Source organism: Epargyreus clarus, unplaced genomic scaffold, assembly GCF_041222505.1.
Source record: "Epargyreus clarus isolate Ecla_fem2 unplaced genomic scaffold, WU_Ecla_fem_2.2 ptg000017l, whole genome shotgun sequence".
NCBI classification, from domain to species: domain Eukaryota; kingdom Metazoa; phylum Arthropoda; class Insecta; order Lepidoptera; family Hesperiidae; genus Epargyreus; species Epargyreus clarus.
This window is the reverse complement of record NW_027332225.1, coordinates 2,504,724-2,532,201: the sequence shown is the minus strand read 5'-3', so window position 1 is coordinate 2,532,201 and position 27,478 is coordinate 2,504,724. Positions and strand designations below refer to the sequence as shown.

The following is a 27,478-nucleotide window of genomic DNA, read 5'->3' as shown; positions in this document are numbered from 1 at the left end:
ACTTACCCCTTTCACCGAATATTTTGAGTAGTTTCAGGTCTCAGTATTCAGGTATGCTACCTAATCAATTAATTTTAGAAAACTAACGCTGAAAATAATAAAAAACAAATAAATGATTTAAATAAAAGTAAGGTATTATTTATCTTTTGGAAGCTTCATATTAATTTCGTTTAAGTACAGCAGTTTCAAATTTTAACTGAATTCGTTTTTCAAGATGGCGGCTGAAACTACTAGAGGTCGCGGGAAAATTGTCCCCAATAAGTTCTGTGACTATAATTTATGTTTTTCACATTAATAATGATTTCTGAACAATCTGAATAGATAAACAAGCACAAATAGTAATGTTCTTACAATAAATATAAAAGCGAGCCCATATATTCATTCTTAACAAGCATGTAAATATATTCGCGACTGTTATGTACCTATATTGCCTACGTTAATGTATTCCGTTAATAATATATTATTTATGATTATGGTGGACAAAACAAACAATTCTTGCCTATATATTTGAAATTTTGTAATCGTAACGACAATTTAGTTTAATTTGTCACTTATAAAAATCAATTTAGGTAAATACCTTATTAAATAATTACCTTACCTGGGAAAAATATTTATTAGGTATATTAAATATTGGTAAAGCTTTTATTCCGTTTTTACTATTACTACTAAGTCGGAGTCCAGATGAATTCCCGCGCTTTTTGTATTTTTTAATAAATGACAATTTATGTAGTTCAGTATTTTAAGTCAAACAGCCAAGCCACCCAATAGTTCGCAAATTATTTAATTTTCTAAATAATAAAAATTAGAAAAATGTAAGTAATAATTATGTAGAGCAGAAAAGTTAATACATACTACGCAGTTCAAATAATTTACTTTTATTACTATGTTACAAAAACATAGTTTATAGATGCTCTAACTCAAAAATACGGAAAAGAGTATACCCAAATTACTCGTCTTCATTGTCGGATTAATGAGCTGTTGTAATTTGGGTTCGATTAATAGCTCGGGTACGGGCATTTCATTAGAATTTCCATTGGCCACCGTTTACGGTCGTTTATTATGTCCCCTCGAAGCCTTTAAGATTGATTTGGTAAAGTAGAAAATGCTTAATTGGGAACCCGTTTGGGCCTTTGTTGCTTTTCTTTTATTTTTTATAGAATAAATGGTCACAGTGACTCCAATTTGGTTGAAATTATATTTTTTTTGTTTGGAATTACCAATTTCAAAATTGTAACAGAAAGGGCGGGCCAATTGGTTAAAAATACTGGGGAAAGTAATTATAATCACAAAATATTTTTTTAAATGTAGAAGTTCAAAATACCTCCTATTTATTTTTATTTTTTTACTTTATAACAATAGTATCCATAAGATTGCGTTATGAAAAGATAAATGGTATTTATGTAGGTATGTTTTATTTACAAAGTGCAGTCATATTTACACCAACTAACTTAGATACCAAAGGTCCGTCTTTATTTTAATTAGATGAATAAATAGCGCCTTCGAGAAACTTCTTAGTATAGACCGCGCTAAACTGCTAGTCCGCTCTGAAGTTCGCTACAACTTCAGAGCGGACTAGCAGTTTGGCAGGTGTAGTCATAAAATTTGCTATGGCGACGCGATTCATTTCTATATTTATTATACCAACTTGGATGCAATAAATTTCCACTATGGGGCGTGAGAACACGTCCGGCCAATTCGAAGAATTCTGCGTGGAGGCTCTTAATATCCGATTTCTTAACCCTATACTTGGCAGAGAATTTTATCCTAAAAAAATTATACTTTTGCTACTTCCCTGCGTTAATTGGGTTATAAGGATATTAGGAAAAATAAAATAAAAAATCTCTGAATTTCAGTTTTCAGAATATAGTATGTGTCTTTAAGTGCACACTGCCAGGTTCACGAGAAAAAAAATATGTGTCTTTAAATGCACACCGCCAAGTACTCACTAAACTAAGAAATAATTAAAAAATATAAAAAATATCATACATTTTGAAAATACTAAAGATAAAAGTCTCGGAAATTATGACATGTCAACAAGTTTTGAGATATTTTAGTTGAGTTGAGAGATTAGAAGACCTCCTCCCAAAAAAACACAGTTCCCACATAAAGCGACTCGAAACTTTTTGAGTGGCAATAATTTTTGTTTACCGCTGTTCCCATGACGAAACAGCAACCAGGAATTACAAACGAAGATGTCCAGGATCTGTGTGGACAATACTAACAATGGCCTATCACATTTGTACGCTATAAAGCCACTTGTCTGTTTAGACCTGCATCCATGTTTCCGTTAGAATGTTGTATTAAATTTGAGCATATGATTGGACTTTATTCCACTTGTTTGAAGAATGTGGTAAGAAGATATACTTTTCTGAGGCATTCCAGCTTAGTCTTCAGGGCTAGTGGCGCATCTATAGCCGACCTCAAGTGGGAATTTGGTCTTATCTGGGATTGATATTGCAGATGTTCTGGAATCATCATTATTGAGATGTTTACATTTTTGACAGAAGACGCTATTGATTGGACAGGACTTGAGTTCAGGGACGTCTTTATGAGACCTAGACATCTTGAATTCATCTTTCTAGGGATTTGCTGGATTCTACATCCGATTTAATTACGCAATTTAGACACAAAAGCTAGAATTTTTCGGCCTCCAGTCATCTGAAAAAAATATTGCAAGCTAAGGACTGGGAATTTAGTGGAAACGGGGAAATATTAATTTCAGTCATGAATTATAAAAAAAATCTCTGTCTGAACTTTGTTCACCCAACCCCCTACCTTGTGTGCAGAACCTTAGTATATAGTAGCAAAGTTGGCAGTGTGCATTTAAAGACACAATATTGATAAACAGTAATATTGTATGTCGTTGGCCGTGTGCATTTTAATGCACACATAACAAAAGTCATGAATTACTATATATTCAAAACATTATATCTCAAAAAAATATCACCAAAACATTGCATAAAGCTTGCAGAAAGTAAGATTATATAAATTTCGTACATATAACTTAATTTCATTCAGATAAAATAAGATTCTTAGAGAGCGTTGTGCAGGCGCTGAATGACAGCTCGCTATTTTGTTTACCATTTACAATGTGTGAACGAGACAGATATTGATTTCATTTTTTGACATAAAGAAACGTTTGCTAATTCGCTTTCAGTTATTATTAGTAAGATTCGATGTCGCATTATCCGAAAAAAAAAATCTGATTCTAATGTGCATTTAAGTGCACAATGTCAAGTATAGGGTTAAAATATGTATTTCAGCTACTCATCAAACAGATCTGTAAAGATTTGTGAAGATCTGTGAAGATTTCGGAAGTTATTAATATCTTGAAAGTCTCATTACTCATTCGTCCTTCCATTACGCAGGATTAGACACCAAACTTAGACAAATTCTCGCAATGACATAGCAATTTCCAAAAAATGACGTAACCAGAATTAACGAGGACCTAGGAGACGGAACGTAACTCTGATCGTGACAGATACGATTTGTCTGAAACTTTAGTCATTGAGTTTCGTAGATAGGTGATTATTTTGCGCTATTACCTATGTCAGTTATTAATACATAATCTATCCAATAGGTATATTGCCTAACAAATATCTGTAGGTAATTCAACCTTGCCCCTGTAGTTCCGGGACTAGAATAGGGCTACGGTATCCCCTGCCTGTCGTAAGAGGCGACTAATAGGGGGCTTCCGGGGTTGCCGGCGGCAAGAGTGGGAGCTCGAACCGTCCGGAGAGCAACCCCGGGAAGAACGGCGGCATGTGTGGTCGCATTCCGTCGTAAACACCAGTGCGGGAGAAGCGTAAAGTGCTCCCCCCAGGGCAGAGCCCGACCGGGGCATCGCGCTCGGAGGACTCCGGTTGTGTTTCCTCGGAGATCCCGGAGTTCTCCAACAAGCGTTGAGGACGGCCACTGGGGGGTTTTATTGCGGTAAAAATCCCACATAAACCGGCGTCGCTCCCACGTCGTCGGGTACCTTTTGAAGGTTCCCCCTCATAAAAAAAAAGGTAATTCAACCTGGGAAACAGTTGTAGCACATCTAAGGTTGACCACAGACTCATTGCTTATATAGTCTATCTCTTTTTACCCTTCAGACAATAGCAACGCTTAATATCCCTGTTGTAAGGCATAAACAACAAATACAAAAAGTGTAGAATTACGAAGGGGAACAACCTCTCGTATGTTTACTATAATAATGAGCGAGAAACATGAAAATATCGCGTAGGTAGGTATTTTTAACTAGGTATAGTCCGCGCCAAACTTCTAGTCCGCTCTGAAGTTGATGTGCGCAGGTTAAGCTAGCATAATATACTCAGTAACGTAAGGGCACACTTACGCAGCTATGTACCCGTGGGCGAGAGCGGGCAGCAGTGCCTACAATTTGCTATTGCGACGCGACTCGTTTCTATATTCGGAGCGGACTAGCAGTTTGGCGCGGACTCTACATTGTTCATTAAAATAAGCTTAACTACTAACTATATTTTGAAAAAAGAAAAACGAACAAGTTCTTACACATAACAACTAAAGTAACACATTGAAGTTTTTAGTGAGAGTCTCCAAACAGAACAAATAAATCTAATCGAACACTCTTTTGGCACAAGTGTTCCGCAGTTTACACAGCTCGCTTTTAGACTTAATGGAACCGACACTATTGAACGCATTCAAGCTTGAAAACCTATAGTTTGGAGCTTTTCAATAGGACGTTACCTACATTATTTTGTTAACATTTCAAATATTTACAATTTTAGAGTTAGTAGTTTACCAATAAGCAATAAGCAGTGATAGCCTAGTGGTTAAGCCTCGCTCGAGGGGTCCGGGGTTCGAATGTCAGGCACGCACCTCTGATTTTTCGAAGTTATGTGCTTATTAGAAATTATCACTTGCTTAAACGGTGAAGGAAAACATCGTGAGGAAACCTGCATACCTGAGAAATCTAAAAAAAAAGAACGTATGTTTTCAAAAGTATGTGAAGTCTACCAATTCGCACTTGGTCAGCGCGATGGACTATGGCCTAATCCTTCTCATTCTGAGAGAGACCCGTGCCCAGCAGTGGGACAGTAATGAGTTGATGATGATGATGATGATGTGTTTACCAATACACATTTTAGTAGCGTAGTGTAGTTAATTTAGGGTTCACACAGCTTTGAGATCATTTAAGTCTCAGTAAGTCTGACTGTTTAAAAAGACTTATGTGTTTCCTTACGATGTTTTCCTTTAATTTGTTTATTTTATTTTATTTGCAGGCGGCAAGAGTGGCAGCTAAAACCGCCCGGCCAGCAACCCCGGGAAGGACGGCGGTATGTGTGGTCGCGTTCCTCTGGAGATCCCGGAGTCCTTTACGCAGCGCCGAGGACGGCCACCGGGGGGGGTTTTAGTGCGGTAAGAATCCCACGTAACTCTGTGTCGCTCCCACGGCACCGGGTACCTTTCGAAGGCTTTCCCTTCGAAAACAAAAAAAAGGTATTTTCCCGGGAGTTGAACTTTGGACCCACCGTATGTAAGGTCGAGTCTCAATTAGGTGTTCACGCCGTTCACTTCTTTGCTATGATTTAAAATAAGATATTTCATGAAGTTTGTTTATTGGTCTGTAATTTTGTGAATATACTTAAGAGAACACCTGATCTAAACCAGAGCCTAAGCTTCCAGGAAAGTCCCTTAATTTTCATTCCATCATAATCAGTTGACGCGGGCGTTGCTGCGGGCGTAACAATATTAAAGAGAAGCGTGAATGAAAACAGGATAATCCACGCCGCGTGACGGCGTCAACCAATTTATTTAAATAAGCTCCATTAACGTGACAACCTGACCATTTTTTAACGAGTTTCACCATAATCCTATTCTGTTGCGCTTAAATTAGGTCGTGTTTGTGTTTAAGCGAGTAGCGATAAGCTGATGTGCTAGTTTGAGTACTTTTTGAAGAAGAAGAATTGGTATCATGATTCATTTTCTATAGCAGCTATTCAAGTAGCAGACGAGCATGCAGTCCGCCTGATGGTATGTGACTTTTGCCGCCCATGGACATCTGTAATCAACTCCAGATAAGATGTGTCCTACTTGAGGTCGGGCACAGAAAGCTTCTTAAGGGTAGCCACGAATTTTTAACTAAGTTTACGTGATTCGTATTAGATAAGACAGGTAAATGTTCTGTTTAGATTTTGATTTAGATTATTGATTGCTTACATCAATAAAGCTGTACTTATAGCCGTTCGATACTTTAATTCAGATAATAAGTTTAATCGCTTAGCTACTACATATTTTCATATATGGTAGGACAAGTGCATAAAAATTAAATGGCGTTGCTAGTAAGACTTTTATTATAAATTTTTCCATTAAACCGTCTTTAAAGAGCTTTCGTCTTTTTGTAACTGGTGATGAAAGACGTGAAATTGAAACTAGAAATACCCTGAAAGTAGTGAAAAATGAATTTTCATCTCTTTTGTACGGCATAATTGCAAAGGTTGAGGGTGTTATAGGATGTAGATATAGGTAGGTAGGTACGATGTATAATAGTTTCCGCAAAACTTTCAAACGCAGTAACGTTTTGGTTGACTGTGGTAGATCATTTTTATATCATGAATGGACATCTCCAAGGGTTGTTTGGTGAAGAATGCTTATAGGCAATAAGTTCGGCCTTTGTAACCAATAGGTTTACAATAAAGATTAAATTAATAAATTGATCCACAATTTCGTTTTTTATACTTTGTTTCTTTGGTTTTTATTTCTTTTTGTGTCCAAAATAAAATAAATAAATAATTTAATTAATTAAATCACCCTATACTATTGGGTTGATTAGAGATTCATAGGACGGTAATTTGATACTACGGCTCAAATGCTCCCTAAAAGTACCTGGGACATACAAGAATAAAAGCAAAATTCTGATAAGCCTGCTCGATCCTCTTGTGAACAATGAAGAATACAAGTCTGTGTGGGGGATGTAGAACCCTTATTGGATCAATTACAATGTCATCGTTGTTATGACATACACATATTTCTGCCTAATAATAGTGGTTTCAGATGTTGTTTCTGGATTTAAAGGGGGTTGTTATAGAGAAGATTTAACGATATTCTTAGGAGTAGCAAAACTTCTATAGTCATTGATTTCTACACATTAACCGGGCTTTTTATCTTTTGCTATAAAAACCGATGGATTTTGGAAGTCAATCAATTTGTAAATCTATAATCAAAGCGTCTAAAACCAATTTTAAATCCATCCCCAAAAATCCCTTGCAATTAATGATAATGCAGTAAACTACATACGTACGTTGCCAAAAACATTAATTGAAAACAGTAAGCGAAACGCAAAAACATATCGAAAAGGGATCCGCAAACAATTGGAAATTCGATTAATTCGCACCTACCTACTGTGTTATGCTGATTCGGTAAAAGTTATACGCGTCGTGTCCCAAGTGTTCCGCTGTTTTACGTACGACCACAGATAATGAACTCAGTAGAGTCATAAGGTATAAATTGCGGGTTGAACTTTTCCTTTTTTAGGTTGAATTATATGAATAAGTAAAAGGTGCTAAAACGCACGGTGGTTCAACTCCAGCGGCACCACCGCCACACTATTTCTGCAAATACAGCAGTGTTTTAATTATATGCGTTTGTTCACCTCGCTGGCTATGTGCGAGTTGGTAGACTCCACATACCTTTGAGAACATTTTTTTTAAATCAATTAATTAGGCAGGTTTCTTCACAACATATTTTTCACATTTCTGATATGCAAATAACTTTGAAAAACCAGAGGTTTGGTTTCAGAGCCTGGGATTCGCATCTCTATCCCTTGGAGTTTCAACCGCAAGCTACTCTTTTGAATTTAAATAAAGGCATATAAATATGAAATTTAAGTAAAGGTATAAACAACATAATTACTCCATGCTACCTTATCTTTGCCCAGCATTATCATGACAAAAGAAAGTTTGCCTTTATCCGTAGGCTGATCCCGTGGCGGGACAATTAAAACTTATTTCGTGCACGGAATAGCACCTTCCAAATGTTTTGTTGTAATGAGGGAATGAATGAGTATCGACATAAGTGCTTTTATGTGTGAGTAATATACTTATTATGCATAAATAACTTTATGCGGGTGTAGCTTTGCGCTTTGTATAGAACGTATGGTGTACAAAGTTAAGTAACGTCGACCGGGGCCAGATTTTGAATGGGTAACCGTTAGTGACTTTCATGCGTGCTTTCGCGCTTCTGAGCACATTTAGCCATCAGCTCCAGTTGTTAAAACTGGATAAATGTGGTTAAATCTTGTCTTATTCGTGGTCGGCCACAAACAGTTGTTGGGCATAGTTGTCTCTTAAAAACAGAATTCGTAGGATCCTTGTGGTCCTGCCACACCTGTTTCTACCTTATAAAGGCAACAAGGCTTCAAGGATAGTAACGTTTTTGTAAAGGTAAATATTATCTACAGTTACTAAACGTGCAAATAATATTTTTCTATGCAATATTATTGACAGTACGGTATAGCTATAAATACGATAATACACATTGTATATATATGAAAGTAGCTTTTACCGGCAGCTTCGCTCGTGGTACGTTTTTGTCTATCCCTCGGGAACGGTACCTATTTTCGGGATAAAACGTATGTCCTTTTTTGAACAACTGACAACGTGAGAACATCATTTTATGACAATCGGTTACGTAGTTAGAGCATAAAAGTGAACAAAGAAACCATAGATAAGTAAAGATTACTCACTCCTAATAAGAAAATGTAACAAGTTTTGACAATTGAAATTGTCACTGTCATCAATTTTCGTGTTTACGAATGAAACGATATTTCTCTTCGATTTCGTGTTTTAGCACCACTTAACTGAGCATGTCGGCATTGTTCCGCGTAAATTACACCATGACAGCCATTAAATGGCTGCCTTCCATTACAAGGCGGTGAGATCTCTATACTTATCTTTGAAAGTAACAAACAAAGTCATATTCGCATTTATAACATTAGTTAGGAAGATTTTTTTCCACAGTCCGTGTCTAACACGTTTAATGCAGATATAAATGGAGCTTCATGCTTCACTCTTCCGTCAGTTACCAAGGGTTATGTAAATCCTACGACAATATGGCATCTAGTGTATTATGTCGGAACTACGACATCTGTTCCGTTACAAGCAAGGGTTGAGGGTAACGATGTAGACGATGAAATATTATGATTATAGCCGTTTGCTTAAGCGTTGGATTGTATGGGTATAGCGTACCATAGACATGGAACATAGTATGAAAGATATGGAGTTTATTTTGGACGGGGCGGTCATTATACTTACTTATTTGAAGGTGGTAGAACCCTCTGTGGTTTGACTCCGGCGGCACCACCGCCACACCTATTTCTACCTAATAACAGCAGTGTTAGGCGCTGTTGTGTTCCGGTTTGAAGGGTGTGGTGAGGGAGACAGACTTTTCCGAGGCGTTCTAGCTTAGTCCTCAGGGGTAACGGTGCCTGTGGCCGACCTCAGGTAGAAATATCTAATCCTATCTAGGGTTGATTACAGATGTCCATGGGCGGCAGTAGCCACTTACCATCAGGTGTACTGCATGCTCGTCTGCTACTCCTATATTATAAAAAAATACTGGTCTGACACGCAGTGGGTTCCGGGTTTGTTCCTTGGGCAGACAGAAGTATAAATGATGAAATTCGATTTTTGTTCCGGGTCTGGCTGTTTGTATATTTGTCTTTGTGTGCGTCCATAGCATCTACGGTACAGGGAATTGTAGTGTGGAGAGGTAAATCTTGAGCCTTAGAAGTAGCAACGCATATCTGTCGCCTTAGTATGACTTTTTACGTTTTGACTATTTGTTTACTATTTGCCTATAGGTTTCCAATCAGCGCCCCTAGCGGATTGTATCAGAACTGATTGGAAATATATGGGAAATACGTAAACAAAAACAAAAACAGTCATTTTTATCAAAACGTAAAAACTCATACTCATATGAGTATGAGGTAGAGCCTCTGTTTTATATGTCGTTGACTAGATAATTCAAGCTCGACTTGGCGGAGGCACTGCCGTGCCTCCAGATTTGGAATTATAATTGTTCTTATAATTCTTTGCAACGAATGCTTTATTTGATAGAAAAGATTTACACCTCTTTTCAAGATGGCGGCCGATAGACAACAGCAGTTGTGATCCGACAAACTTGGATTTAGCTTCACACAAACCTCCCCTTGACTTTCACAAGTTAAATTGCATCTATGACTTTGCGCGTTGAGGACCAAAATTTGGTAACATTTCAATAGACTCAGAGTTCTATAATTTTTTTTTATAATATAGGAGTAGCAGACGAGCATGCAGTCCACCTGATGGTAAGTGGCTACTGGCGCCCATGGACATCTGTAATCAACCCCAGATATGATTTGATATTCCTACCTGGTCGGCGACAGATGCGCCGCTACCCCTGAGGACTAAGCTGGAACGCCTCGGAAAAGTATGTCTTCCTTACCACACCTTTCAAAACGGAATACAGTAGCGCCTAAAACTGCTGTGTAGCACATTAGGCAGAAATAGGTGTGGCGGTGGTGCCACCGGAGTCGAACCACAAAGGGTACTACCACCTTAAAATTTTATCTATATTGTGTTATTCTGAAATCAGACTCGTCTTAGATCATTACTAATTTAAGGTTATTACTTTATAGTTTCCTAAGTGTTAGTATCAAATTTTGCACAAACTATGCCTCTAACTATTACACTCCTGACAAGATATTGCCTCTCCAAATTGTGTAGGATCAAAGGCTAACTGGTAATAGAAATTAGGTTATATTAGTAACGGTCCCTAGCAACTCAATTGTGTAACCGCTGTAGCATCATGTTAAACTCAGGTAGCCAGCCTAGTTCGTACCCAAAGGGTAAAAATGAAACTCCATTACTAAGCTTTCGCTGACTGTCTGTCTGTCATCTCGTCTATCTCCTGAACCGTAATAGACGCTTGAATTTTTTTTTGTTTACGAGGGGGAAACCTTCGAAAGGTACTCAGCCGTGGGAGCGTCACGGGTTTTTGTGGGATTCTTACCGCACTAAAACCCCCCATGGCCATCCTCGGCGCTGCGTTCTGCGTGCCTTCGGGATGTTCAGGGAACGCAACTGGAGTGTTCTAAGCGTGTTGCCCCGTCGGGCTCGTCCCAGGTGAGCATAAGCTCGCCACATCCTCTGGTGTGCACAGTGGCATACGGCCACACATGCCGCCGTCCTTTCCGGGGTCGCTGGCTGGTCGGTCCGAGCTTCCACTCTTGCCGCCCACTACCCCAGAAGTCCCCTTTTAGTCGCCTCTTACGACAGGCAGGGGATATCGTAGCCCTATTCAGGTTCCGGAATTAACATAAAAAAAATAAACGTAACTTCATCAAGAAACACAAGCATTTAAACACGAGGATGTACAAATATTAGATCCAATTCGTTCGTTCGCTTTCAATCTATGACCGAGTTTGTTTGGATGAGAATTTGTTTGAATTTTACAAATAGACAAACAATTTAGAATGTTTTTGTGACGGCTTTGTGTATCTAAAATACGCAATCCTTGTTATTTGATAAGCTTTCGTCGATGTTTAGACATTGCTGGATATTTATCTTTTATTCATTTTATTTAATAAGTGAGTATGCAATCCACCTGATGGTTTTTGCTACTGCCGTCCAAGGAGATTTGTATACTCTAGACAGGATAGGATTGGACTCCTACGTAAGGTCAGCCATAGATGCGTTGCTTTCCTTAAAGACTAAGTCGGAACGACTTGTCTTTCCCGCACGACACCTCCAACACCATCGCTACACCTTCTCCCTTGAAGTAGTTTATGCGTTTCGGTGGTAAGGTGTGAGTGTCGGCTGACTTACATATGGGCGACCATCTTGTCCTCAGAAGTGGCAACGGTGGCTTCAGGTAGAACCCGTGTTCTATATATAAAGTAGGTTACATATGCCCGTGGGCTTTGAACACTTGAGGTGTAAGCATGCTTATTTGCTACCTCAATCTCATAAAAACATAATAAAAGCGTTATTTTTATTAGTATAAAGTTTATTTCTTTAACTTTTGTTAATATTTTATTTGTGTTGAGTTATTTATATGAAGAACATATTATTATTTATAGAATTGTAGAATAAATTGTTAAAATAATAATGCATAAAAGCAATTACCGTAATAACGAAAGTTTCTTAAACTGAAATCTGTCGCGGCAACTTCTGAAACACTATTCAGTGAGTCAATTAAGCCGACCAAGTTTATTGTCATGAATATTAATCTTAAGTAGGAAGCTACCACTGAATTTAAATAAGAATCCTTCCAATCTATCAGCCGTCAACTTAGTGGTCGTGGTGTAGATTAAAGTCTTGTCAGATAGTCAGCGGTTAACGAAAGCGAGTGTAATAAAGAAAATAAAAACTTTTAATGCTATTTAAATCTGTCAAGGTTTTGTATGTAGTTATGATCGCGAGTGTAATAAAGAAAAGAAACGGTTTAATGCTATTTTAATCTCTCGAGGTGTAGGATTGCTGGCTGAAATATCTCTGTTATTGTTGCAGTGGTTTACATAATCGTAAAAAATCTGTTTCATAACAGCAGTGTTAGCACTACTGTATTCTAGTTAGAAGGTTGTGGTAAGGGTGACATACTTTTCAGAGGTATTTTAGCTAAGGAAGACTAAGTGGAGTGGGAGTGCATCTGTAGTCGACATCTGGTAGGAATCTAATCTCATCTGGGATCGATTGCAGATGTCCATTGTTGGCAGTAGCTATTATCATTAGATGGACTGCTTCATCGTCTGCTAGTTCTATATTATAAAAAAAAAAACGAAATATTCATGTTTTCCTTGTCTCTTGTTCCAGTAAACCATTCACCTAAATTATTTTTTAAATTCTACAATCTACTTTATACCTTCATTGGAAAAAATGCTTATTAGATATTCTTAATTTAAGTACTCTTTCTGTAATAATCATCGCTTATACAGTTATAGTTTATCGCTTCCAGTACTAGTGTTAACTGTGACAAATACCTAATTGGTGCTTAATAAGTGTCAGGCGATGCAATGTCATCCTTTTATAATTAAATCGGTCTCTGTTACAGTTAAGCTGGCGTTATTGAGTGTAATAAAGAGCTCCGTAGTTTTCGGGTTCGGAGTTCAAGCTAGGGTTGCCACGCACTGTAAGTTACAACACTGGTGGGCATAAGTAGGTGTATAAAAAAACATATCAATATACATACATACTTGTATACTACATGTTATTATCACTAAAATTAATCACTGAAATTCACTCACTAAACTCCTTGAAATGAATTGAGTGGTTTGGAAGATTAGCTAGTAGTGTTTTACGAATACAGTATTGATCAAATTTGTTTAATTTGTTACTTTTTAGCTAAAGAGTAGTCAAAAAGTAAAATCTTAATGCTCTTCTTCTTTCTCAACCGTTCCCCACCCACTGCTGAGTGTAGGTCTCTTCTAATGCACGCCACTTTTTTCGAATTTGGGCCTGAGTTGTCCAAGCTTTACCCGCTACTTTTGCTATGTCGTCCGTCCAGCGCATGGGCTGTCGCCCCACCTTTCTGTGTCCTGTCCTAGGCCTCCACTCCATAACTCTTTTTCCCCATCTTTCGTCCCTTCGTGCCCATATATTGGCAGCCCGAGTCCAGGCATTGTTAGTGAGATTCCCGACCGTTCTAGTTCTCGTTTGCTGTTCTCGTTAACACTCGGTTACGCGCAATCGTCGTAGCTTGTATTGGCTCATAGGTTTGCAGGTGCAACTGTGTTTGAACTTCTAAGTAGATGTTTTTAGGATAGAAAGTAGATGTTTTTTTTTCTAATTTTGGCCTGTGACTGAAAATGTTGAGATTTTATTCTTTGTTCGTTCTATCACTGTTCCTTTATTTCACGTGGCTACAATTTTTTCGGAAATGTGATCATGTTGTACACTGGATTAAATTTATATTTTTTAGCTAATTATACATTTTTTATGAATAAAGTTGACTGATGTCTACAACATGGTGTAATAATTTTGCCGATAGAATTGACATCAAACATAATAACTTAAAAAAATAAAATTATAACCGCCCCTACAATTTAAATCACTGTTAACAGTAAAACAATAATTGGTAATTTCTTTTTGCTACTTATATACTTTACACTGCAAAATACTGTAAATATTAGGAAAAATTCAAGCAACCCTAGTTCAGGCAATATCAGAAAAAATATTGGCAACCCTAGTCTAGGCATTGTTGGTGAGAGCCGGCCGAAAGTTCTAATTCTCGTTAGCTGGTACACTCGGTTACGCGCAATTGTCGCTAGCTTGTATTGGGTCATAGGTTTGCAGGTGCAATCGTGTTTGAAATTCTAAGCCTAACTGTACGTTTAAAAATGTTGGCTGTAGTTCAAATTTTTTTGTTTCTTGTAAAAATCGTGAAATTCAAAGATTGAAGTAGCAAACCAGCGTGCAATCCATCTGTTGGTAGGTAGTAACTACCGCCGATGGACACCTGTTATCAACTTCATATAAAAGATTTTTACTTGACGTCAATATCAGATGCGTGGACACTCCTGAATACTAAAATGGTGCAGTTACCATTTCACGTTAGAAATAGGTGTGGCGGTAGTTCTTTCCTTCGGTCTATCTCTATTGGTTCTACCACCTTTCAATGCGATTTTATACATAATTTGGTACACTTGATTAAATTAAAACAAATGTCTTATTTTTCTTATATACCTACAATCATTTAGTCCATAACTGAATATATTACACAATTAAAAATGTAGTAATTTAATCACTTACTCCTAATACTAGATCTCTTATTTATTACTTACCTAGGTACAAACCTCTGCTAAAATAGAAAGCCATAATCATGCGGAAATTCTCGGCTCCCAGAATTTGATTGTGTGGATATCGTCGGAGATAGCAAACTTGGCAGAGACAAAACTATTCAATTACTGCAGTTAATTGAGAAATGACGGACGAATGTATAATTGGTTCGCTCGGCAAATACGCCGGACGGATTCTGAGTTGCAACTTTGTCGGCAATCTCATTTCTCGAGCTTGCTATATTGATGGAAAATCTTATTTGAAATATATTTGACGATCGCTTTTATGCCTGTATTACAATATTTGAAGATTTTTTTCTTTTACTAGCCAATCACAGATTACTGCCGGCGTAAACAAACCTTATCCTAAATTGCATTAAAATCCTATGTTATTTAATATTATGTGTTGTTACTCCTAATTACGTACTAAGAAAGTATCGTAAAAGTGCCTTAGTCTTATCACAACTTTACCAACCTTGACACATCAGCGTATTGCCCTTGATGATTATAAGGTAAAAATATCTGTGACGGCGGTATCGCCTTAGTTGGTCTGCAATTTCTCATTTATTCGTTGTAGAGACAAGACTATTCAATTACTGCAATTAATTAAGAAATGACGGACAAATGTGTAATTGGTTCGCTCCGCAAATACGGCGGACGGATTCTGAGTTGCAACTTTGTCGGCAATCTCATTTCTCGAGCTTGCTACATTCAAATATAGATTAGGGATGGAAAATCTTGTTTGCGATGCATACATGATTGCTATTGGGAAATTTGTACTTACAACATTAAACGCCATTCGTGTCATCATTGTCATTGGCAATATTGCCTCAATATTGGGCAAGAGTCTACTCTCAAAATATGGAAAGCTTAGCCAGCGATTTAATAGACTTCACACACCTTTGAGAACTTCTTTTTAAAGAACTCTCAGACTTGAAGGTTTCGTCGTGGTGTTTTCTTTTATTATTATAGCAACTGATAAAATTAATATCCAATGCGCTAGTACCCTTAAATTGAGCCTCCGAAATTAGTACCAGTAAGGTATTGACTTATTGTTGAACAAGGGTCTTATAATGAGAACAATAAGGTTATAGTTTTTGATGACTTCGCGGATATGTAGGTTTCCTCACGATGTACTACTAGTGTATAACTTTTGTGTTTAATTTGTATCTAAGTACTTTTTGGAGGTGGTAGAACCCTTTGTGGTTCCACTGTGTGAGAAACTTTTACAACAAAACGTTTTTACAACAAACAACAAAACACCAATTAACAGTTTGCGTATTTCGAAATTATTTAAAGAAGGTTTATCTTGTCAGCGAACAGATGTCAATATGAGAGTTGATATATGTTGATTTATTCAGTAAGCCAATTCTCGTCGACAAACTTTGCCGACAAGTGAAAATGAAATTATTTCAAAGAACCTAAAGGCTGTTACACAAGTGGAACTAAATAATTTATTAGTATTGGAAAAATAATGTTGGGTTTTATAGATTTACATTTTTTTGGAATTAGCTTTATATCTCATTCCAGTTGGAAAATTACAAGTCCCAATGTTGGGCATAAGTTGTTCCCCAATATCTCGTGGAGGCCTAGAGCTCACTAAATATTACGCTTTCTGGTAAGGGAGACAGACTTTTAGTCCTCAGGGGTAGCGGCGCATCTGTGGCCGAATTAAGATAGGAATATCTAATCCTATCTGGGCTTGATTACAGATGTCTATGGGCGGCAGTAGCCACTTACCATCAGGTGGACTGCATGCTCGTCTGCTACTCCTATATTAAAAAAAAAATCTACACTCACAGCACCACACTAGGATTATCTGTGTCGTGGGTGCCATGGACACACACATACACCAACACTCCCTAGAACAGAAATTTAAATTCATTATTTAAATATCTGTCTAGTCGGGGATCGAATGCTCTGCGCATCGTACCGGTATTGTTACCGCTTCGTGGCTATGGTGACAGTTCTACCTTTAAACCTTTTCCTTGATTGCTCTTAAGTTTCTAGTAGTTCCGACATCTAGAGGATGCCTGGAGCGCGATTTACCATACTGCAAGCTTCATTACAGATCGGTTGAGGAGGTTACTAGTGAGTTCGTATCGGATATTTTTCATTAGTTTCAAGTAGTAAACAAGTTTGATCGCCTGATAGCAAGTGGACATTGCTACCCAAGAATATCTACACTAATATTATAAAGAGGAAAACTTTGTTCGTTTGTTTAGTTGTAATGAATAGGCTCAAAATCTACTGGACCGATTTCAAAATTTCTTTCACCATTCGAAAGCTACATTATCTACGAGTAACATAGGCTGTATTTTATATGAAATATATTTGATAAATTGATAAATAGATTTTGAGGCGGTACAAAGTTTGCCGGGTCAGCTAGTCTGTAATAAAGAACAAGGATTCTACGTGAACCGATCACAAACGTGGCCACCAGTGATCTCCTCACATGTATCACATCCACACCCCTCCATCGAAATTCAAGAACAGCTTCACGTTAGAAATTAGGTGGCAACCGGATGACCTATTCTGATTCTACCACCTTCCAAAAAAAATTAGGATAACCGACTAAAGAGTTATTGCGGTAGTCGCCACTTACCATTTCTGCCTAATAATAGCAGTGTCTGGCGTTGCTGTGTTCCGTTTCGAAAGGTGTGGTAAGGGAGACATACTTTTCCGAGGCGTTCCAGCTAAGTCCCCAAGGGTAGTGGCGCATCTGTGGCCGACTTCAGGTAGGAATATCTAATCCTATCTGAGGTTGATTACATATGTCCATGGGCGGCAGTAGCCCCTTACCATCAGGTAGACTGCATGCTCGTCTGCTACTCCTATATTATAAAAAAACCATCAAGTGGATAAGTAAGTCTCACTTATCACAAGCTTCAAATCAGAACACAGTGCTTCAAATTTCTAATATTAGGCAGAAATAGGCGAGGCGATGTTGCCTTCAAACCACAAAGGGTTCTAACACACTAACACACTTCATCTACCATTACCATACCAATCATTGTGAGCACGTCACAAGATTCCTGAAACGTAACATAAAGTTTCCGTAACTTAATATTGATTCGAGTTTATTGCGCGGCTCTTTTGACTGTTTATGTACTTCTGAATGTTATATTAGCTTAGTTTCTCCCAAGTTTCTACTTGAATTCGATTGCTGGAACAAATACTTATATGATGATGTATCCGGAACAAAATGGACAGACAACGCCGCGCCTTGAACGTTATTTTAATTTGAATTTTTTTTTAATCTTAATTGATGTAATTTTTAGGGGTTACATGCACTTGTGCGAGTGACTTTGACCGCTAAGAATTTAGTGTTTTTATATTAGACTAGCCGTGCCCCTGGTTCTTTTTAACGCGGGTGAAACCGCGGTGAAATATAAGTAGCCTAAGTTACAGTATTACATCAGCTTTCTGCCAATAAAAGTCCCGTCAAAATCGGTCCAGCCATTTCAGAGATTAACAAACATTATAAAACATGTTATTTTGGTGTATATATATTCATATGCATGTAGTAAAAAGCGGTTGTTTCAATATTAAAAACAGATACTCCAATTTTATTATTATGTATAGATGTATAGATTTATTGAACAGTAACTAGCTTATATTATAGAACTAAGGAAATATTATGTATGTATTTATTGGACACTATTTATTTGAATTTAGTGGTATTGGTAATGGTGGGTGTTGGTATTTAGTGGTGTATTTAGTGAGTGGCTAAGGACTATTCCTGAGGTCTAAGTTGTAATGCCTTGTATCAGTGTGTCTGCGTAACCACATCGTCAAATCAGAATACATCACTTTTTGGTGGTGCTTCTATTTAATTTATTATATAATCACCGTCAGAAAAGACGCCAATACGTCGCTAGCTTTGGATCTCTTTATGCACCTTTTGCAAAAATCTTCTGATTTTATATTTTGTTTAAGGGGATAAGTCCATCGTTTTTAGTCTGAGTATAAACGGTTAGCATCCAACTTCGCTTGTTAGTGAGTTGACTTGCGACTCAAGATCCTATGTGCCCTTACCTTACTTGTGCACGTATTTTCCAAGAAACCAATAGCAGTGAAAATACTAAGTAGTAAAAATCAGAATCAATATTTTGTCCTGGGTTCGAATCTTAGGATAAACTTTTTGTTTTTTTTTTTTATATATCTGAGCCTAACGATAAAGTAGACGTGCTACCTGATGGAAAGTAGACAACGTCGCCTATGAACATTTGCAACACCAGAGGAGACGCCAATGCATCGCCGGCTTTGAAGGAGAGCTGTTATTGCACCTTTTTTGAAGAGCCCCATGTCGTAGCGCTCTGGGAATACCTGAGGAGGTAATAACTTTGATTTTACTAAACTTAAGTCAGCATTTATATTCAATTTACACTTTGTTTTACTACGTTTTAGGTGCACTTCTGCTTTTATTTTTATATGATACGACCATCAGCTTCCTCAGATATATCAACGCGTCTCAGGTAGTAATCTAATCTTTATCTAGGTTTGATTATTGCGGCAATTGCCACTTACCATCAAGTGAACAAGTAAGTCTTCCTCACCACATGCTTCAAATCGAAACACAGCAGAGCCTCACGGCGGTAGCCTCCAGAGGCAAACCACAAAGTTCTACTACCAAAAATTTTCAAAAATATTCTGATCTGTTTTCCCAAACATACAAGACGTCAGAAATACCACAGAAATAGGTCTAAACCCACAAAGTAATTAATCAGAGTATATCGCTAACATCAATTAGGACGTCTCGATATTTCCGTTAATGATGAGGGATGGGCTTAATTGGGACACAGGAAATGACGCTATTAAGGTCCCTTGTCGCTAATAGTTGCTATATGCCTATGTAACAGATTGGGTACTAGGCAATAAATTCTAAGGTAGCAATGAAAATATATGTAGTTTATAGGAGGTGGTAGAACCCTGTGTGGTTTAAATCCAGCGGCTCCACCGCCACGCCTATTTCTGTCCCATAACAGCAGTGTTAAGCGCTGCTGTGTTCTAGTTTGAAGGATGTGGTAAGGGAGACATCCTTTTCCGAGGCCTTCCAGCTTAGTCCTCTGGGTAGGGGCGCATCTGTGGCCGACCTCAGGTCGGAATATCTAATCCTATCTGGGGTTGAGTACAAATGTCTATGGGTGGCAGTAGCCACTTACATCAGATGTTTTTCTACTCATATTTTATCAAAAAAAACTTGTTCTCCCGCCTTTCAAGTTACTATTAGCTAGACTACATTTTTGCTACCTCAGTTTCTGAAAAAATGAATATCAAGCCAACCCACAGGCAAAATGCTTACGTCTAAAATAGTTGAACTGTTAATTGAGAAATGCAAACAGACAGATGCATAATTGGTTTGTTCGGAAAACAAAGGCAATCTACCTAGCAACTTCGCAAGCTCGATTCGAATACCGCTTATTTTGGCAATTGCTTTAACTAAAGGCATGCATTTGAAATATCATCTTTATCTTACGATAGAATCGTTATTCTGTCTACGAAAGGAGATATAATTAGTGTATTCGCCAAATAACATACTGATGAACAAGATGCATAAATTTTGCACGCCCAATGTGGTAGAACATAAGATACTTGTTATAAACTTAATATCCAAATACTCTATGTTCTTGCAAATAAATGATTTGTTTTGATATTTGCTTTGTAACTTGAATGGTTCTAAACTAAACATTATTCTTTGCGGTTCCGCTCTAACGGCACTACCGTCACACGTTTTTCTGCCTTTATAATATTAGAGTAGCAGACAAGCATGCAATCTATCTGATGGTTAGTGACTACTGCCGCCCATAGACATCTGTAATCCATCCTGGATAGAATTAGATATTCCTACCTGACATCAGCTACAGATGCGGCGCTACCCCTGAGGACTAAGCTAAAACGCATCGGATAAGTGTCTCTTTTACCACACTCTTCAAACCAGAATACATCAGCGTTTAACACTGCCGTTATGAGGCAGAAATAGGTGTGGCGGTGGTGCCGTCGGAGTCGAACCAAAGAGGATTCTACCACCTTCATTTCTACCTAATAACACCAGTGCACGTCTGCTACTCCAATATTATAAAAAATATATATAGTAAGAAGAAAACCTTAATTATATACTTGGATAAAATGTAAACAAAACCTTAAGGAAATTGGAAAGAAGAAAGGAATATAACGTTGAATATATTTCAAGGGTGAAGGGTAATAAATGGTGCGTGATAAAAAGTAAAAAGGGCCCATCGATGACATTTTTCCTCCTATCCGTTTGAGGTAAAATCGATATTACCTTATCCTGGTAAATTTTAGATATGGGATCAAATTACCTTCGGATTTGGCGTGATGAAAACTTATATGGGTATGAAGGACCAAGGGCAGGAAAGTAAAAGGTCTGTTGGGAATCAATGTAAGTTGAGTACCGTGGTTTCACTTGCGTTTAAAAGTGTAAACACCCAGAAAATTTCATGGGTTTTATTTTTTTACGCGGAACCCAATTTTTTTCTACAATAAAATTAGCGAAAGGTTTACAAAATCAGCAAGTGAAAGTCCCAGCAAAATCATTAATAATGTTATGTGCTCTTAATTATTGTTGTTCTTAATGAAGGTATATTTTTGTCTTTATAAAACTAAAACTCCGAGAACTTTCAACCTTAATGAGAAATTGAAAAACTCGATCGAACGGATACGCGGTTATCTCTAAGGAGCAAATTGAATCGTTACTTGTAAGTGGTCTACCGCGCTCAGTATTGGAACTAGCAATTGAGTACGTAATGTACCTTTTTTATAATATTGAATTTCAAACGAGAATACCGTCCAGCAGATCGTAAGTGGCTACTGCCGCTCATGGACATCTGTAATCAACCCCAGATAGGATTAGATATTCCTGAGGTCGGCCATAGTGCAACCCCTGAGGAATAAGTTGAAAAACCTCGGGTAAGTATGTCTCCCTTACACCCTTCAAAGCGGAACACAGCAGCGCCTAACACTGCTGTTTAAGTAGAAATAGGTGTGACATTGGTGTCAAAATACACCTGATATCAAAGTGGTTATTTGAAAAGGAAGGCAGGAAGGCGAGTGAAAGGGTATACTTGAATTTTATGACAAAGACAGGTGTAATGTACCTCCCCTTTATTTGTATGTTAAAATGATAGTTTCTCAACAACGAAAAATACAAATAGTACGAACGTATGACAGAAACAGAATTTCCGATCCAATAAATCTGCTAAAACAGATTTTTCTCCATTGAATAATATGGCCGCTGGCTGTTAATATTACACTGGCGCTGAAATCACGATGGAACTCTATTTATTCTGCAAATTAAAACAAATACTACGCATGCTGAAATGGCGGAAACAGAATTTCCGATCCAATACATTTTCTAAAACAGATTTTTTTCATTTAATAATATCATACTCGCGCTAAAATCACGCTGGATTCCAGTCAACTGCACTAACAAGTGGAAGTAAAAGATATGTTATAGTTGAAAATTGTCGTTTGCAAAAATGGTTATGTATTTTTGCAAACTGCCAATGCAACTTTTATTACTTGCAGTTATGACATGACGTAAAGTAACATGGATTTCATTATACCATATTTTTTTTATATATTTTACAGTACAGTTCCAGTTTAGTACTACAAAACCGTCCGAGCCGCCACGTGTCCGTCCAAGCCGCCACGTGTCATGGGGCAAACTGAAAATCAGAGCTGTGGGTAGGTGTTTTAACCGCTCATGGCATAATGCTGAGTTTGTTCCCTTTCGCGATTGTTGCAGCGCATAGTATTATAATTACACTAGGAAATGATAACCATATTACTTAAATATTTTGTTATCGTGTTTATTATTTATTTGGTTAGTTTTTTGTCTTTCTATTTTTTTCCATGTTTTATTATTTTTTTTTTTTAGTTTTCATAAAATATAAGTATTGTTATGCCTAAAATAGAAGTTATTTTTTAAATTTAACCTTTTTCGGACACAGCCAGAGGAACTACCCCTTTTGTGCCGTCCTAAGGCAGAAATATATGTAGCGGTGGTGCCACTAAAATCTAATAACAAATAGATCCATTGCTTTGAAAACAAATTGAGAATGACGTGAGTAAAAACGTCGATATAAAAACGCCGGCTTCTAAAAACGCTAGAATACAAGACTGATGAAACTTCACCCTCACAACGTTATCTCATTCAGTTTTAGTATCCAATAAGGGAAATTGAGTAATAGCGACTCCAATGCTTTTTGTGCTCAATGACTATCCAGCTTCGTTAGAATTTGACGGCGTTCTTTGAAAATCAATCTAGTTTTTAGCTTTCTATTTTAGACTTTTAGTTAAACTGGTATCATGTATTTAAATCTATGGATAAATTCGATTTTTTTATCACATAAGTAGTAAATGAGTATTTACGTGATGGTAAGTGGCGACTGACGCTTATGGACATCTTTCATCAACCCTAAATAGAATTACAGTGCTATCTGAGATCGAGGACAGGACAAAATTATTGGAAATTTGTTGTTAGTGTGTATTGAATTCAAATAACTATTCACGTTAAGCCATGGGTAGACATTACAATGAGCATGATGACAGTATTAAAAAATCGAAGAATATCTGATTTACTTAAAAACAATATGTTTAAAGCATTCTCAAAAATAGCCCAGTTTTAATAAAAACTTTAGGATTCATTATATTTTCAATAAAATAAAAGTGTAAAATAATGCAGTCGGCCATCTTGTCTAAAACGCTAATCGGGGCGAAATGACGTCATTTTTTTGGCGTGTCACCGTATTGCTAACCGTAAAATTTGTTTTAAAAATGCTAATATTTCCGTTAATACTGAAATTATTGCCGAAATAATACGATTTTTGGAATCAGTAGACATGTACCTACATTCTAAAGGGGGAGTTCAAAATTTGTTATCATGCTCATTGTACCGCTCTGCGGATATTCTACCGGAGGTTCCCAGTTCGATCTTCGGATAGGCACACTTCCAAATAACAAATAAAGGTTATCTGGTTATTTGGGGATTAAGTAAAGTAATTTATATACAAAGTATAAAATGAAAATTTTGGTTATACGGAACCCTCCGTATGTGAGTTCGATGTGCGTTTTATATATAAATCTCTTTACTTATTTTATTTTCATATTAAATAATAAAAATGAAAATTTTGGTTATACGGAACCCTCCGTATGTGAGTTCGATGTGCGTTTTATATATAAATCTCTTTACTTATTTTATTTTCATATTATGTTTGGTACTTAAATTCCTATGTTAACGTAATGATTTCAATTTAATACTTCATTTATACCAAAACGTTTTATTGAGGATTTCTTTAGAGGCTCAATCATGACAAAATAGATAATTAAAGGAGCAGTTACAATACTATTATTTATTTCGTGGTTCAATCATCTACTTTACCCAATATACTTTAATTCCTGTAATCCCATATATCAGGAATGTCGATAAACCCGAACGCTCCAGATAAGTCGCAGGAATTCCACACACTACACATTACCGACATCTTCCTCTCATTAATTACAGGATTTGTTTTGTCGTGCGTACAGCGTTGAAAAGATTTTTATAAGATCGGAGTAGCGCACGAACTTGTTGTTTGCCACCCGCGCTCAATGGACACGTAGAAGATCGAGGTTTGATGGAAGATAGTAGAACCCTTTGTTGTTCGACTCCGGCGGCACCACCGCTACACCTATTTCTACCTAATTTATTAACAGCAGTGTTAGGCGCTGCTGTGTTCCGGTTTGAAGGGTGTGGTAAGGGAGACAGACTTTTCCGAGGCGTTCCAGCTTAGTCCTCAGGGGTAGCAGCGCATCTGTGGGACCTCAGGTAGGAATATCTAATCCTATCTGGGGTTGATTACAGATGTCCATGGGCGGCAGTAGCCACTTACCATCAGGTGGACTGCATGCTCGTCTGCTAAAAAAAAAAGAAGATGTCCTACCTCAAGCCGATCACAGATGCGTTGCCATTCTTGAGAACTAGCATATTCGCTTCATATGTCAGCCGGAATCCCCCCTTTCACCGAAACGCAGGACTGCTTACGCTAGAAATCAACGTGCTGGTGATACCTCCCCGCTTGATCCACAATGGCTCTACCTGTCAACACGTTCACAAGTAACTTTTTTTTCACTTCAATTATTTTTCTCCTTTATTATGTGACTCTCAAGTTAATATATCCAATATTCTCGAATTCCTGTGATCCCGTACATCAGGAATGTCGATAAACCCGAACGATCCAGATAAGGCGCAGGAATTCCACACTACACATTACCGACATCTTCCGGCTCTCATTAATTACAGGATTTGTTTTGTCTGAAGAAATAGAAAAAGTGGTTTATCTGATTCAAGGGGATTTCCTGATTACAAGATTAGAACTGAACAAATCCTACTAGTAGCCGTATTTGTGTTTTAGCGTTGAAAGGGCATTTTATAGGATCGGTGTAGCATACGAGCTTTTTTATACTTTAGTTTTAACAAACAAGTATGCTGTCCACCTGATAGTAAGTGCCTACTGCCACCCATATAAATCTGTAATCAACCTCAGATTAGATTCTTACCTGAGGTCAGCCATAGATGCGCCGCTACCCCTGAGGACGAACTTGAAATGCTTTGGAAAAATATGTCTCTCTTACCACACGCTCCAAATCAGAATACAACAGCGCAGTGTATATGCAGAAATAGGTGTAGTGGTACCATCAGGGTCGAACCACAGAAGTTTCTACCTTATCAGTCCATCTGGTGATAAGTGATCATCAAGCCGATCACAAGTGCGTTGCCACTTCTGAGGATTACGATGATCACCTCCTATGCAAGTCAGCTGGCATCCATACCCTTTCAATGAAACGCAGAACTCCTTCATGTTAGAAATGGGTGTGACAGTGGTACTACCAATACCACACAAGACTATCATCTTTGGCCACAACTAACACACAATACAGTCTATTACGAACAAACTCACAGTATAAAGGTAAGTTCGTAAAATGGCGGAAATAAGATGAATTTAACTTCTCCGTACAATTATCTGGGGGTCCGACGGCGGAAAATTTAATTATGCCGGACCGATGGGGAACGTGCGCTGTTTTACGGCTGAGTGTTTTCACATTAAAGATTGGGAACCAGTGAATATTTTGCGATTGTTCTTATAACTACTTTCTGATTAGTTTATTACACATTTTTAACAAAATATAAAGTTATTTTCACTAAATTCGACGTTTTTCGGCAACCTATTGCTGTGCCTATGGACATCTTTAATCAACCCCAGATAATTTAGATTCTTATCTGAGATCGGCCATAAATGCGTTGCTGCCTCTGAAGACAAACCTGATATGCCTCGAAACAAGTCTTTCCCTCTTACCACACCTTTCAAACCAGAACACAGCAGCCGCTGCAGAGCATTGCTGTTACAAGCAGAAATATCTGTACCACCGGAGTCGAACCATAGATGGTTCTACAATTTTCAGTCCATTAAGTGGTAATTGCCGCCCATGAACAGCTTTGATAAGCTCCATTAGGAAGGTCAACCTCTAGCTGATCATAGGTGCGTTGCCACTTCTGAGGTTGGAGATGGTCGCCATATATTGTATGCGCCGTTTGGTTCACGCTGAAATCAGTGTGACTTTGGTACCTTTCCATTCCAACCATATTGGCTCTACCCACTTTCATTATAACTAACACACAATACTTGTACAGTCTATTACGAACAAATTCACAGTATAAAGGTAAGTTCGTAAAAATAGCGGAAATAAGATGAATTTAACTTCTCCGTACAATTATCTGGGGGTCCGACGGCGGAAAATTTAATTATGCCGGACCGATGGGGAACGTGCGCTGTTTTACGGCTGAGTGTTTTCACATTAAAGATTGGGAACCAGTGAATGTTTTGCGATTGCTCTCAATACCTACTTCCTGCTTAGTTTATTGCACATTCTTAACAAAATATAACATTATTTTCACTAAATTCGACGTCTTCGTCAACCCATTTATTGTTCCATTCCTGTGCCTATGGACATCTTTGATGAGATAAGAAGAATGTTTTGAGATTGCTCCCGATACCTACTTCCTGGATTTATGAGACCTTCTTAACAAAATATACAGTTATTTTCATTAAATTCGCCGTCGTCGTCAATTCATTATTACTTATTTGCTGGGTCTGTGCATATCTGGAATCAATCCCAGATAAGATTAGATTCCTGCATGAGATCGGCCACAGGTGCGCTAACCCCTCTGAGAACTTAACTGGAATGCCTCGGAAAAGTATGTCGCCCTTATCACACCAAAATTAGAACGTTTCCTCTTAGTATGAAAGAAATTAGCGTCTCTTGTCTCAAGAGCAAATATATAAGCAAAGATGCTTAAACGAAGCGTTGCATCTTGGTCCTCGCGATATATCGTGTATATTGTGTAATCGAATACGATTACTGTTACATTGCTATTTCGTTGAAAATAAAAAAATTGGTGATCAAATCTACACACCAAAAATTCAATTATTTACGTTATACCTTCATCTTTGGGTCACGGAAAAGCCCGTGAGTACAAATTTTCAACTTATTTGGTCTTGTAGTTTCGGAGAAAATTGGCTGTGTCAGACTGACGGACAGATGCACACGTGGTCCTACAAGCGTTTCGTTTTTTGTTTTTTCGTACGAAACGGCCGAACTTTTTGTTGAATAATGCACTTGCTAAATGGTGAAGGAAAACAT

General features: G+C 37.7%; 1 protein-coding gene across 1 annotated transcript in view; it reads left to right on the top strand.

Annotated features, from left to right (window-relative positions):
* LOC140749211 (uncharacterized) overlaps window positions 1–27,478 on the top strand; it is a 433,472-nt gene that overhangs the window by 7,691 nt on the left and 398,303 nt on the right. The gene's annotated exons all lie outside the window — the stretch shown is intronic.